At 41.6% G+C, this 14,187-nt stretch overlaps 1 pseudogene; it reads right to left on the reverse strand.

Annotated features, from left to right (window-relative positions):
• LOC103352059 (ADP-ribosylation factor-like protein 1 pseudogene) overlaps positions 1-13,869 on the reverse strand; it is a 52,354-nt pseudogene extending 38,485 nt beyond the window's left edge.
• Between the last annotated feature and the right edge of the window lie 318 nt (positions 13,870-14,187).

A 14,187-nucleotide genomic window follows, 5' to 3' on the forward strand; every position in this document is an offset into this window, starting at 1 on the left:
TGGAACCTTGTAAAATAGAATTATGATTTATTTTAGAGTATTTTGCAGTTAGAATACATGCACTACTCTTTGCAATTAAAATATTTAAATAGCCTTACAGTAGTAATAGCAGCTATGCATTACACTATCAAAGTTAACTGCTAGCTCATGCAGCAAAAAATGCTAGGAGTTAACTAGCTTCATACATCAGAACTTTGTTTTTATGCACATAAATTCTGTTGTGGAGTGACAGGGTCTGTTTGTACTCTGGTGATCCAGGGATTCAGGCTGTTTCCATCTCATAGCTCCACATTTCATTGTGGGGTCATCCAATTTGTTGCCAAATACAAGAGGATGCGTGGGGATAGTGTGCTGGCTTCTGCCTAACAGCAAGTGGACTACCCAGGAAGTGGAGGAAGTCAAGATGTGCATGAGAACTTGTAGTTTCTTCCAAAAGCTGTCACATAGAAGCTACTGAAAAAAAATGCAGCTGTTATAATCAGTTAGAACAGCAATCCTCTTTATTTCTTGGAGCAGTCTTGGAGGAAGGCAGATTTACTTTGTAATTCATCACTTTCTCTAAAGTGCCCACTACAAAGGAAAATTTAAAAGTCATGAAAATGTATATGATAAACAATTGCACTAAAATAAACATATCTTTTAATTCTACTTTTCCATCAATTTTCTGAAGCAGCCTCAAAAAGATAACTTCAAACACAGGATGACATCTAACTCTCAAAGGACCTTGCAATGTTACCAAGGAGCATTTGCCCTTTTTTATACAATAGCACTCTTCCGCACAGCTTTTTTGCAATAACATTTATAATCTCAACAATCTGACCACTTTATCCTTTTGAGACACAAAAATTTAAATTGTTAGCTTTTTTGCTACATTTTCTATGCCTGAACTTGCCCAACCACCTGTACAGGTACTTTGAGACAAACTGCAAATGAAAATTTTCCTTTGGGCAGGTGTACAGCCTGAAGGCAGCAGAAGAGGTGATTAATTTCTTTTTCTATTTAAATCAGAGTTAACATGTTCAGAAAGGAACTAATTTTAGCCTCCTAGGAAGATTTTCGGATTTTTAGAAAATCCCTTAGTAGATAGATGTTTGCTTATGCAGTACTTCCCATGGTCTTCCTCATCTACAGCTTCTAAAGGAGGTTTTTGATTTTTAACTGCCTAATTAAACTTACTTGTCTGTGTTATGCATTATCCAGCTAGTTTCAAATTAGAAATCCCATTAAATACTACTGCAAATATGGCTTAAAAAATTCCCTCTTAATTCAGGGTTATATGCCCCAGTCTAGTAGATTATGTGCAAATAAGGCTCTACTCACAGCCCATTTGGAAAACACTTCTAGTGTGTTAAAGAGACCAAGGACAGATGAGCGGGCTTCTAAATGCCACTGCCCAAATTGAACCTTTAAATTGAAGGGGATGTTACTATTAGAGGGGTTCCAGGTGAGGCAAAGTATAGCCAGAGGCTTCTGGGTCAAGCAGAAATGCTCTGTCAGTGATTTTGGTCTGTTTTACTGGGAGCAAGACACAGCCACCAGAGCAGGCTACAGTAATGATGAGCATCACAGTGTCCAGAGTTGGACAGGCCAGCATACGAGAAACACAAGGGGAAGGGTGCTGTACTGGTGGAAAATGTTGGGACTGGGCAGAAATGTCAGCTCCTGGGCAGAGTCAGCTCTCAAGGAAGCCAGGGGCTCAGATAGGAGGGCTCCAGGTTAATAACCTGCAAATCTTGTTTCATTCTCATTGTTGCCTTCCTTCTTTAGGTATGCTTTTAGTAGCCTGGTAGAGGGCCCTTCTAGTTTGGCATGACGAATATTATGGACTACTCAGGAGAGAAATGAATTAGAAGATGTGAGAGACAGAAGGTTGGCCTACGGTTAGAAGTCCTTGGAACAGAATTATCTGTAGATGAAGTCAGACCAGAGTTCAAGTCAGCCTTGTCACTTAGCAGCTATGTGATACTGGGCAAATTGTCAGATACAGTGAGCTTTAGGTTCCTCATCTGTTAACTGAGTCTGAAAAGTCAAGTCCAGCAGGACTTCAGGAATGTCTGACCTATGCAAAAAGCACCTGGAACAGTGCTTGCAATGTATTGCATCTTTAGTGAACAGCGAGGAGTTTTGCCTCCTGGTTAAATACCCTAAAATGGGGTAGGTGTTTATCATAGTGGTTAAGATGCCTACATCCCATGTTGGAGTGCCTAGGTTAGAATCCAAGCTCCTCTCCTGCTACTGCACACCCTGAGAGACAGTATTTATGGCTCAAGTATTTGGCTCCTTACCACCCATGTGGGAAACTTAGATGAGTTCCAGGCTCCTGGCTTTGGAGGCTATTGGAGGCATTTCAGGAGTTAACCAATGGATAGAATCTTTCTCTTTCTCTCCCTATTCCTCTTCCTCTTCCCCTCATTGCCTTCCCAATAAAATAAAAATAATTAAAAATTCAAAAGCTCTAGAATGAATTTTTAGGCCAGACCATAGACAATTAGAAAGGCTTTACCTGACTGGCAGCAAGGGGGAAAGTTGCCCTTTTCACACAGACCTTGGTACACAACTGATGCCTTGCAGTCCCGTCTCTGGAGGGAGTTGCAGCCAAGGTCTCAGGATCCTCCAGCCGGTGTTTCATCCCTGTATTATACTTACAGGTCTCTTTTCCTGAGGCCTTGTTTGAGAACTCCTTCAAGTGTCTCCGCTGAGGCTGCCTTTTAGAGTAGGAAGAGAAATACTTTTAGACACTTTTCCCTATCTACTTTTTTTCTTATCCACAACCTTTCTACTCTCTCTTCCCCTGATCCTAGGGCCAACACAACTGCCAGAGTGTTTTGCTCGGCGCTCCCTCAGCAGTGAGCTGACCACCACATTTGTGCTGATCCACCTGGCCCTCAACCTGTGTGATGTTCCATGGAGGGAAATGGAGATGGAGACATTGGCATTGTTGCTGTCTTTAGACTATTGCTTACACTTGTATCACAGCAAGTGATTAGAGGCTTAACTATCATTTCTGGCTTACCTTTTAATTGGCTATACTTGAAAGCTCAGTTCTTTTGGCAGCTCAGCTGAGCAACTGACAAATGGTGGTCATATCTAATATCATGTACACCGCTCTGGGAGTTGTCTTGTGAGTCAGAAAATCTCAAAGAATATACAATATCCTAGGACATTGGAACCCCAAACAGTCAAAAATGGTGATTTTTAAATAAAACTCAATATATCTTCACTATTAAAGGATACATTATCTAATTTAGGTGTGGATTAGTCTTCCCCCACTGGATTCAACTCAACTCCTAGATTTAAGTCAAAGATCAACTCTTTCCTTCTTTCCCAGCTTCACTTCCATCTAAAAACACTATTTTGTTCATTTCACCTCTATCAAGTACCTTGTCCTTACTTAGATTTGGCCAAATTGAACTCAAGATAACCTAATTATAGTATTGTTTTAGTAGGGTGGTCTTTGGTTCTCCCAGGCCAGGGAAAAATACTGCCAACCTAGAGGCTTCTGAGTCTCACTTCAATTGGAGAGTCACCCTTATCTCTCAGGAAATCCTTGCAAGATAATGAGTATAAATCAAACAGTTCTTTTGCTATGTTCAACTGCACTAGGTCAAGAGCAAAGCAACATTCTACATCTGCCACAGAGAAAGATTTATCTTTGCATTATCCATGATCAAAAGGAGCCGCTTTCCACTTCAGACAATTCTCTCAACTGTAATACATACCATCGAAGAGGCTGACTGCTGCCAGCATGAAGCATGGCTTAAACTTAACTCCCACAGAATGCATTGCTGTTTCCCAAAGTCCCAAACTGCCTTGGCTCAGAACATTTATACTGGACTCTTGTCATTTGGAGTTCCACATTCACATGTCCTCCTTTTATTTGTTCCCCAAGTCTGAGGGGGCCTCTCATCATCGTCCTTATTTCTGCTTCCAAACTCTACAGTTCTATGGTTAGAGGTGTGCCTTGCTTGTTCTGAGATCTCCACAACTTACACAGCATTTTCCAAAGAGTACATGTGCAATTAACATTTAGGAAATAAATGAGCCAATGAGAAACGTGTTTCATTCAATATTTAACTTCTCCTTGCTCTTTAATAAACAAATATAAGTCTAATATCACTTAATTTTACATATCAGTGGACTAAAAAGATAAGTGAACCCAAGACATAGTCATCTTTTACATTTCTTTCTTCTATTTCTTGCTGGGCTTTTTCATTTTCTAAGGAAATTCTTCTTTGATTGCTACGTTAGACTTTTCTAGATAACAAAAAAGAGATGCCTGATCCATGCCACATGAGAATCAGTAACTCAGAGAAGGATTTGGATAAAAGTAAGAGTTCATTCAGGCTGCTAGCAATCAGGGAGACAGTAGGTTAAAACCTTAACATCCAACCTCTTTTACAAATTCTAGTTGTCAATTCTATCTTCCATTTCTATGGGGGCATGGGTGATGACATCTCTCTACTTCCTGTTGAATTTGGAGAATGGAAAGATTGTATCTGTTGATATATATATATATATATATATAGCCATGTGAGGAGTTATGCAGAGTTTAGGAACCTGAATCCAATGTATACTCCAACCATTATTAGCAAAACAGACATACTTCTTGTGTTTGTGTGTGAGCAAACCAAGGTTTATGTAAGTCAGAAACCTTCTGCCACAACAGCCAGGAGGGGGCTCCAAGAGAGGATGACATCAGTCATGCCCATCTTAAAGATTTCAGTCAGAATGGATTTCAGACTGGCAAGTATCCCTGAGAATATGTAAGAAACTGAAATCCTGGTCCCTTGGCCCAATCTTTCAATGAATGGGGTATAATGATCCCAAGTCTGTTGAAGCTAAATGGCTTATTATCTGATCTTGTAATTTCCAAGGTTTTAACCTTAGAATGTATATTAATGTAAGTACTGCAGGAAAAATAGCAATTACAGAGTCTTGCTCTGCCAGTATGTGGTCTAGAGCCACATGGTTTTCAAGAAAAAGTTTTCTTAAGGAATGTAGAGAAATTTTCAAATTGGCTAAAGATTTAGCATGTTCATTTGCTATAATGGTTAGGGTCTAGGAAAGGTTCCAGAGCACATGTTGGTTGGATGCTACTCCCTACAAAGGTGGTAGGGCGTAACCAAAGAAACATTGATCCTTGCCAGGAATATTTCTTCACAGATCCCAGATGACCAGTTAACAGTTTTAGCAACATTCCCTAGTGCTTACATTCTGCTGCTGTGTGTAAAGTAAAGGGAATGACTATCACTGCTAATAAACACTGCCACTGCATAGGGAAGGAAGAGCTTTTTGTAGCAGACTTTTTTATTAATATAAAGAGAACAGATTTCATGTATTTCATAGATATAATGCTAAGAATATCATGACCCTCCCCTCCCAAATTCTCTCACTCCTTCTTCCTTTGTTTCTTTTTCTTTCTTTTTTTTGTGGTAACATGTTTTAAATACACTTTATAACCACAGGGTAAATGTTCCACTAAATACAGTGTTCAACAAGTAAAAAGTAGAAAAACCACTGTTCTACAAGTATATAGACAATGACTATAAATAATAAATCATGTCAATTTCATTCTTATACATTCAAGGGATTTTTTATCCTGCATATATTACCTACCACAAATCAGAGAAAACATATACTATCATTAGCCAAAAGGACTCCATGTATTTTTCAAATGAAAACATAGCCAGCAGGTGCAAAACAATGAAACACAGTTTGTCCTCAGAGTTTTGCAGAAACTAGCCAGTCATTAACCCTGCTTGTTCCAGTTGTTGATATCACCTGCAGCTGGAAAAGTGTTAGTTAGTTACACATAGGTACTCTCCCATTCCCTGATAGTGGGATCATCTGGCATTTAACTGAGGAGTAAATACTACCTTTTGCCCTTTAAAAAAACTTTCTGAAGTTGCACAGACAGGGGAGTTTTTGAACAGGGAAGTTTTCCCTGTCTCTCTTGAGGAACACAGATGATTCTAACTCTGTACATGACTGTATGAATTTTGATTGTTGAGACCCATTTTACAACAGGGACTGTGAAGAAATTTAGTTCATACCAGGTGAACTAAAATGTCGCCATGATCAACTGTAGATTGGGATACAAATTCAATATTCTACAACGTGAGTAGAAGAGGCTAAGATTTGAGTGATCCGTCCTAAGGAATTGTCCTTCTATTTTGATGGATGAAAGGGCAGGACCAGTAAAGATAAAACAATTAAGATTTTTATCCTCCCAATTTTTCCTCTTTCTTTCTTTGTCAAAGATACTTGAGGTCCTATACAAGGTGATTTTCCCAATACGAGGTAACCTCTTCTGTCTTTTTTCAGTACACAAATTAATCCTGGTCCCATGATGTCACAGATATGTGAGTGGTGAGCAGGACATCATAAGATCCTTTGACATTCTCAACCAATTTGTTTAGACCCCTGGTTCCTTCCAAGCTATTAACAACAGTTGATTCCCAGGTTGGAATGGCTGCAGTGGTTATTCCAGGGAGGGCGCAGACTTAGAAGAAGCAAACTTGTGAATCAAGGATAGTATTTGACTTAGCTATTGTACATACTGGTTTTTGTCTCCATGACAGAAAAAGAAAACCTGCCTTGGGATACCTGAAAAGGCCTCCCCATACACAATATCATTAGGGCTTAATTTAAGCCCACTCTAGGCATTGACCCATTTCAAGTGAATTTTGTGGCACAATCTATATATAGTCTTCTTTAGGTTATGATTCATTTTTCCTTCTTATCTGTTGATTGAGGCTTACAAGATACATGCTGCTTCCATTTAATCTACAGAGTCCTGCTTACTTGTTGAATAACCTCCAAATGTAAAGGGAGGTTCAATGTCACTTTGAGTGGACGCAGGGAGCCCATATCTCAGGATCAAGTCTTTTAAAAGTAAATGAGTCATTTCAGAGGCTCTGTCAGGTAGGCATCCATGCATCCTGAAAAGGTATCTACATGGACAAGCAAACACATCATTTCCTGTGGTTTTGAATATTTGGGTGAGGTTCATTTGCTGTTTTTCAAAAGGTAACTGATCTTACATTACTTCCTTGATTAGAGGAATTCTTTAAGTATTTGGATTGTTAAAAATGCACAACTGACAATTTTGACTGATTTGCTGAGTAGTCTTCCAGAGGTGGAGCCCCCTTAGAGAAAGAAGTAAAAAATCAATGAAAGCATATAGTGGGTGCATTCATGTAAATGTTTAAGGAAAGGAGAGACTAACGCTTCTGGTAAAAAAAAAAAAAAGTCAGGTCATGGGAATTGAGTCTCCATCTGGAGACATCATCCCATTAAGTCACACTCCAATCATTTGAACACTTCTCATCAGCTTCAGTGCAATGGGACTTCAAGTCCTCCAAATCCAAATAAGGTACAGAGGTCCTAGGAAACAAGGCTGTCTAGCTGCTTTCTTTGCTGCCTTCTCCATAGCTTGATTTCCCTTTGTGAGATAGGTCTCAATGCTTTGGTATCCCAGGCAGTACATGATACCCACTTGTGCTGACATAGCCATGGCTTCTAATAATGCTGAAATTCTGCAGGATATTTAGCATCTTTATTTCCAGACATCAACAGTTCTCTTTCTTTCTAAATAGCTCCACAAGCATAGACTATCACAAAAGCATATTTTGAGTCTGTGTAAATGTTTATCTTTTATCCCTTGGATAATTGCAGTGCATGGATCAGGCCAATTAATCGAGCATTCTGGGCTGAGGTTACCTTGGACAAGGATTTTACCTCAATCACTTGTTCCACCATGATAAATGGTATATCCTACTACTCATTATCCAGCTTCCATGATGCTGTTTCCATTAATGAACATATTCCAGTCAGGATCTGACAGAGGCTGGTCCATGAAGTCCATTCTGCTAGAAGGAAAAAAAAATCAGTCTCCAGAATTTCTAAGCAGTTATGTTTCAAGTGTGTATCATCAGTCACAGGAAGCAAAGTAACAGGATTTAGAATACAGGAGGTTTTAAGGATAACATTTTGGTTAGCAAGCAAGATGGTCTGATATTTTCCTAGGATTCCTGCTGTAAGTCAGAAACCTCCTTTATGTTTCTGTAAGGTCAAAAGTTGATGGGACACACACAGAGTAATAGGTTGTTTGAGGGTGAAACTTCCTGCTTTCTGCAGAAGAGCACAGTAGCCAATACTGCCTGAAGGCCAGCCCTTCTGTAGTTGGTGCTAGTTGTTTAAGAAGGTATGTATTCAGCAGTCTTCAGGATGTCTATCAGTGTTTGAAGCCCCCCAATCCAATCCCTCTTTTTTATGCACTTACAGTCTGAAAAACTTTCAGAGATTAAAAAGTCCCAAAACCCAAGGCTGAGGCTCTCACTAGTTTTTCAAGATTTCAAATGTCTGTGGGCACTCAGTTGCCCAAAACAATAGGTCAGAGTCTATTCCTTTCAGAGATTCATATAGATGTTTAACAATGAGACTGGAATTGGGAATCCAGATGCACAAGAAATCTGCCATATACCAAAAAAAAAAAACCCAAAAAACAAAAACAAACAAACAAACAAAAAAAAAACAAATCACAGAGTTGCCCCATTACTGGGCACTTTGATGGTCATTATAACTTGCTTTCTATCAGCCAGCAAACTGTGAGTTCTTTGACACATCTGAAAGTCAATATAGTCAAAAACTGTTGTTTACATATCTAAGTCTTTCAGGGGGGATATTTTATATTCACATGTGCCAAATATTTGAACACCTGTATGGTGTTAGCTAGGCAGCAATTAGATTAGCCATTACTGGTTATCAATAAGTCATGCACAAACTGGAAGAGGACCCCTTGGTCTGGTGAAAGGAATATTAGGTCCTTTGCCAAAATTTCACTATATGAAGTAAGTGAATTCTTAAATTTCTATAGTAATGCTTCCCAGAAGAATTCTGTAGTGACCTTAGTCTTAGGATCCTTCAATTTGAAGGCAAAAGATAATTGTGTTTCTTCAATCCGGGGAACACAGAAAAAGGCATCTTGCAAACCCAGTACCAAAAGCCATCAGTAATCACCTAGACCTGCCATTTGCAGTGTGTATTTGTTGGGAGCTATAGAATGGATATCCTGTACAATGTCATTATTTGGCCAGAGGTCTTGAACAAATTGGTATTCATTGGGGCAGGGTCTCTTTACTTAGAGAATTGGTGTATTATAGGGGGACAGACAAGGCTGTATTAATTTTTAGAAACTTACTCAATGTGGGCTGAATCTTTTTAATACTTCTTTTAAAGGATACTGTTTTTTTTCAAAGAGGCTCCAACATTGTCTTTTACATGAATAGGCACAAGAGTATTGTGTAAGGCCCTTCCAGGGGTCCTGTCTGCCTGCACAATTTTACTTATTTTCTTATAGATTTGTCGGGGAAACAATTCTTCCATTTCATCTTCCTGATTTGTCACTTGGGGGCTTTCACCTGTCCTCTGCCCTTCCCCTTTTCAGGGCTGGACCTGTAAACAGTATAGTAACTTGTCTCATTTTCTTTTCTCCCTTCACGTTAAATGTTTTAAAAACAATACCCACTAAGAGGGGTTCATACCAATGGCTCCTACCACTCATTGTAATTTTCTTTGAATATCAGGAGCACTCTGCTCAATCAAGCTCATAATAACTTTCTGCAACTTCTCTATAGCCTCCCGGTCTACATCTGTGTATTGTCTATAAACCAAATAGACTCCTTCTAAAAGTTCCGAGGGATCCTCAGTTGGATTTGCTGAAATTCTGAACCTTATTGAGGATTTTTTTGTTTAGATACCCCTTTCCCGAGTCCATCTAATTCACAACCTCCACAATGGTTTTATTTAACAAGATCTCCACCAGTGTTTGGATCCCAATTGGGCTCAGATCTCCTCAGAGGATAAATTGCCCTCTTGGATGATTGTGCCCAAAATAGGTATCAGGAGAATGCTCTTGGGTATGTATTGTTTATCGCTCAATCTCCCATTGGAGATGAGACCTAGTCTTTTGAGGAGCATATAGATGTGACTTATGGGATACACCTGTTTCACATCAATGCCAAATACCACGTCCATACATTCACAGGTGCTCTTGAAGGTTACAAAGAAGTCACCCCATGCTATTTGATGACACTCTACAGCATTTCAACCTCTGTGATGAACTCCTTTGTTGCAAACTTGACACTTGAGAATTCACAACTTAACTACATTCTCATCCAACATGTTACTGAGAAAGACCTTAGGATTTGAGTGGATCTGCAAGGTACTTGGAACCTTCTCTTCCGGGTTTCTGAAAAGGTCATTAGATTGTCTCAGTGGAATGGCTGTGAAGATAGTAGGGTAGAAGCAGAATCTCTGTGGACTCCCCAGAGGACCTAGTGCTCTAGCACCAGGCATTTCCTGTGGGGTGCCTAGGAACAGAAAGCAGAGGGCAGGAAGCTATGATTACTATTTCTTTAGTTCGAAGAACCTGTGTAACCACCAAGCCCTGTGCTTCTCTTTGGGCATGAAGGCCTTATTCAAGCTTGCATCACCGACTTTTCTGACAATGAGGCAACACGACTGGTGTCAGGAAAAGCTGAAAAGTATGTGGGCAATGGAATTCCACACTCTGGCAGAAAGAGAGAAAAGGCTCACCCTTAGCAGCTCTGACAAAGGCCCATTTACAGGCCTTCCCTTTGGGTGGTGTTCTAGGGCCTCACAAGTGTCCTGTCCCCTGAGAACCTGAAGTAGGAAATTATACAGTTCCTCAGGATGCAGCCAGATAACACAACCCACAGATTCTAAGGCTGTCAATAGGGTGAATGGGATTGGGCAAAGGAGGGCTCCCTCTATTCTGGGGTATGTGGAGCTCTTCTACTAAGAGGAAATGAGGAGGCCTTCAGACAGGAGATTGCAAAACATTGCCCTGCTTTCTATGTCATTTGTAAGAGAAGTTGACTGGACTCTGGGGTCCCCTTGCTCTGGGGATAGATGTTTCCCTCAGTGCTCATTCCATGTCCTAATATTTTCCATGGTAGGATCTGATGCACTGATCTGCTAAGTTCCTGAGACCAAATGTGAGGAGTCAGATGGGTTAATAGACAGTCAGGGTGGTCCCAGTGGAATTTGGGATATAGATTGCTTGCTTTCCCCAAAAAGGTTATCTTTAGCAAGAACCAAATATCTGCCCTCCTTCCTTCGGAATTTCCAAATTTACCATGAAAATAGCAAGTTAGTGATGATTACAGTTAATTATGAAAACAAATTAGGTATCCCACCCTGTGGTGGTTTTTTGTTTTATTGTGAGTAAGCCAAACAGGATAAAGAATTGTCAATCAGATCTTTCATTGGACTTGCCCCCACCTTATTGATTAACAGTTTTGTCCCCAAAATTGCACTTAAAAGCCCCAGTACCATGGGGTCCTTTGGGTTTTGCTTCTCTTGCAGCCCCCCTCCATGCCACTCTGGCTGGAGGTGATTGACTCTAATAAATCTTGCTTTTGAATCTTTAAATCCCACTTTTCTCTTCACCTTGTCCACTTGGAAATTCTTTTTCCATGTGAGACAAAGAACCGAGGCAATAATAATAATGATTTCTTTGCTGTCATTTTCCCACAACACAAGGAGGAGGAAGTGTGGGTCCTCCACTTCTATCCACATCCTATATAGGACCTCTTGATGAAAGCATCTTTGGTCAATTCTGAAATAGAAATGTCACCTCAGTCCTCATCTTGATGCTTACAATGGTCTAGGACTCTTCCCTCTGCTGAACTGATTCCTGCCCTGTCCAAGATCCCCAAGAGACTACCAATGTGGGAGTTAACCTCCCATATGTGGCCACCATTGCCCCAGGGCCTCCCAAGACTAACAGTGGAGGAAGACTTGTAAGGACCCAGAAAAAGGAATGATGGAACTTCCCCCATGATAGGAGACATGGGGCCCCTCTTTCACACTGCCTTGTGTCTCTTTTCCTTGCTGACATGTCATTAACAAAATCCTACTTGCCTGAGACCACCCCATAGGGAAAGGCAGGAAATACAGTACCATAAGGAGTTACCTCTGCCTGCTGCCCCCAGGGCTGATAGTAAGGCTGAAGCCTCATCTGTTTTGGGGTTCATATTCTTTTAGTCCTTCCTCAACATCCACACATTGGTGTGTGGCAATACCTGGGATTCCTTCTTGTGAAGACCTGAGGCTATGTCCATAAAATAAATCCTTCTTTCTCTTAAACTCCCAAGGCAGAAGTCAGAATAAACCATATCTGGGCATTCTTCCTAGGATCTTTCAGGGCTAATAGCAGGGACCCCAAGGATTTCAATCAGGCTCCTTAGGATGAGAGGACCCTCAGGTTATTTATCTTTGCTGCTGATAGAACCTACCCTATCTCTCACCTGGATTGACCTGACTGTTCCCTCAGTCCAAGGCCTCTTTTCTCTTAAAGGAACCCCCTTCTCACACATCGATAACAGAGGTGGTAGCCTGCCACAGCCAATCACCCTTGCTCAGGGTCTCCCAGTGTTAATTAACATCAGTGGCTAAGACCCATGTGTTCTGGAGTCGAGGCACTCTCAGGATATTCAACTTTACACCTGTTGGGGCTACAGTTTTCCCCTTTCCCCACATCTCCTTTGTCATTACCTCCTCAGAGCAAGACCCTTAGCTCCCTGAGACAAAAGCAAAAGTCACCACAACCAGCTACTCCAGCCAGAGGTCTCCCAGGGCTGGCAGTAGGGCAGGATGCGTTTCTGTGGAGCTCATGCTCTAGGGCAGGGAGATACTGTCAGTCCTCTTCAATGTGGTCATAACTACTCTTGACAGGGTTTGGACCACCTCAATTTTACTCACCTGAAATTCCCTCCCTTAAGTCACAGTATCCATCTCCCTGAGGAGAGGTGGAGTGGAGGTCCCTCTGCTTCATGGCCTTCCTAGAGTTTCTCAGGGCCAATGACAGGAGCTACATTGTTGCTGTGGATTTGTTCTGAGAGGAGGAGCAAGGTGGGGGCAAGAGGCGTGGAGTCACCACACAGACACTGGGAGTCACGTGAAAGCAGGCCAGAGGCAAGCATCCCACAGACTCATTTATTTCAGTTGGTACAGCAGCTTAAATAGCCAAGGCAGCCAACCTGTCAAGGGGCGGTTTATGCCCTAACCAGTCACAGCCTGTTGCCAAGGCAGGCTCCATTGCCATGTGGTTTCCAAAGCCATTCCTGAGTAATTGACGCTCGCTTGCCAGTGGCCATCTTGGCATGGTCTTCTCATTCCACCACATTTCTCCCTTTTTGTTTATTTTTGAGCAACAGGAGGCATGATTGTTGTCCATACCATTGTTGACCCCATTTCCATGTGGTCTCCATACGTGGCTGTCTTAGGTTGTCCCCCAGGAGATCTTACCCTTCGTTGACTAACCAGCCCTCAAAACAGGAGACCACAGGAGTGCTTGCTCAGATGGGGTAGGAATGAGGAACAATGGTAATCAGGAATGGGGTGACTGCACATAGGCTATGGGCCATTTGAGTGGCTGACCAGAGCTAGTGGGGTATAAAACAGTAACAGATGTGGCTATGGGCAGTTCCTCAGGGTAGGATGATAGGGCAGATGTGTCTGATAACAAAGCGGACTCTCAGTCTTGTACAGCTGGTTCTGGTTGACTGTCAGTTGCAGGTTTGATGTTTCTGGCTGGTACCCAAATGGGCTGTCCCACAGTGTCTGGAAAGACACAAGCATATCCTCAGCTCTTGTTTAGCAGAAGCCTTTTTATAGGCATTGGAATCCAGGGCCTGAATTTTTTGTCCACTCCTACATTAACCACAAACATGCGGGTGGGATGGAGTCTAGTGCCTACCTTGAGAGCTTGGGGTGCCCAGGGACTGCCACAACTATGGGGATCCTCACTGGGTGCAGGTGGGATGACCTCGTCTGGGTCATTGCCTCGAGGTTGTGTAAGTTCATCCCATGGATATTTGGGGGGTGGCTGACTAGGCATTGCTGCATTGTCTGCTGTCATGTCATTTTCACTGTTGGAGCTCTTTCTTTCTCCCCAAGTCATCAACTGTTGCCTGTGAGGCAGAGGCCTGGAGTGTCAGGCTCTTATCACTCACAGATTCATTATGTTTGGTAATCTGTGTGGGCTTCTGAGAGGGGAGTATCTTTCCTATGTTTGAGCACTTAAGAGTGATGCACCATGCCAACTCTAGCCAAAGGAAAGATACCCACAACACTGCTGCCATAACAAAGCAAATTCCT

This window comes from Oryctolagus cuniculus, chromosome X (genome assembly GCF_051225735.1).
Source record: "Oryctolagus cuniculus isolate XC-2025 breed Fujian yellow rabbit chromosome X, ASM5122573v1, whole genome shotgun sequence".
In the NCBI taxonomy this organism is placed as follows: domain Eukaryota; kingdom Metazoa; phylum Chordata; class Mammalia; order Lagomorpha; family Leporidae; genus Oryctolagus; species Oryctolagus cuniculus.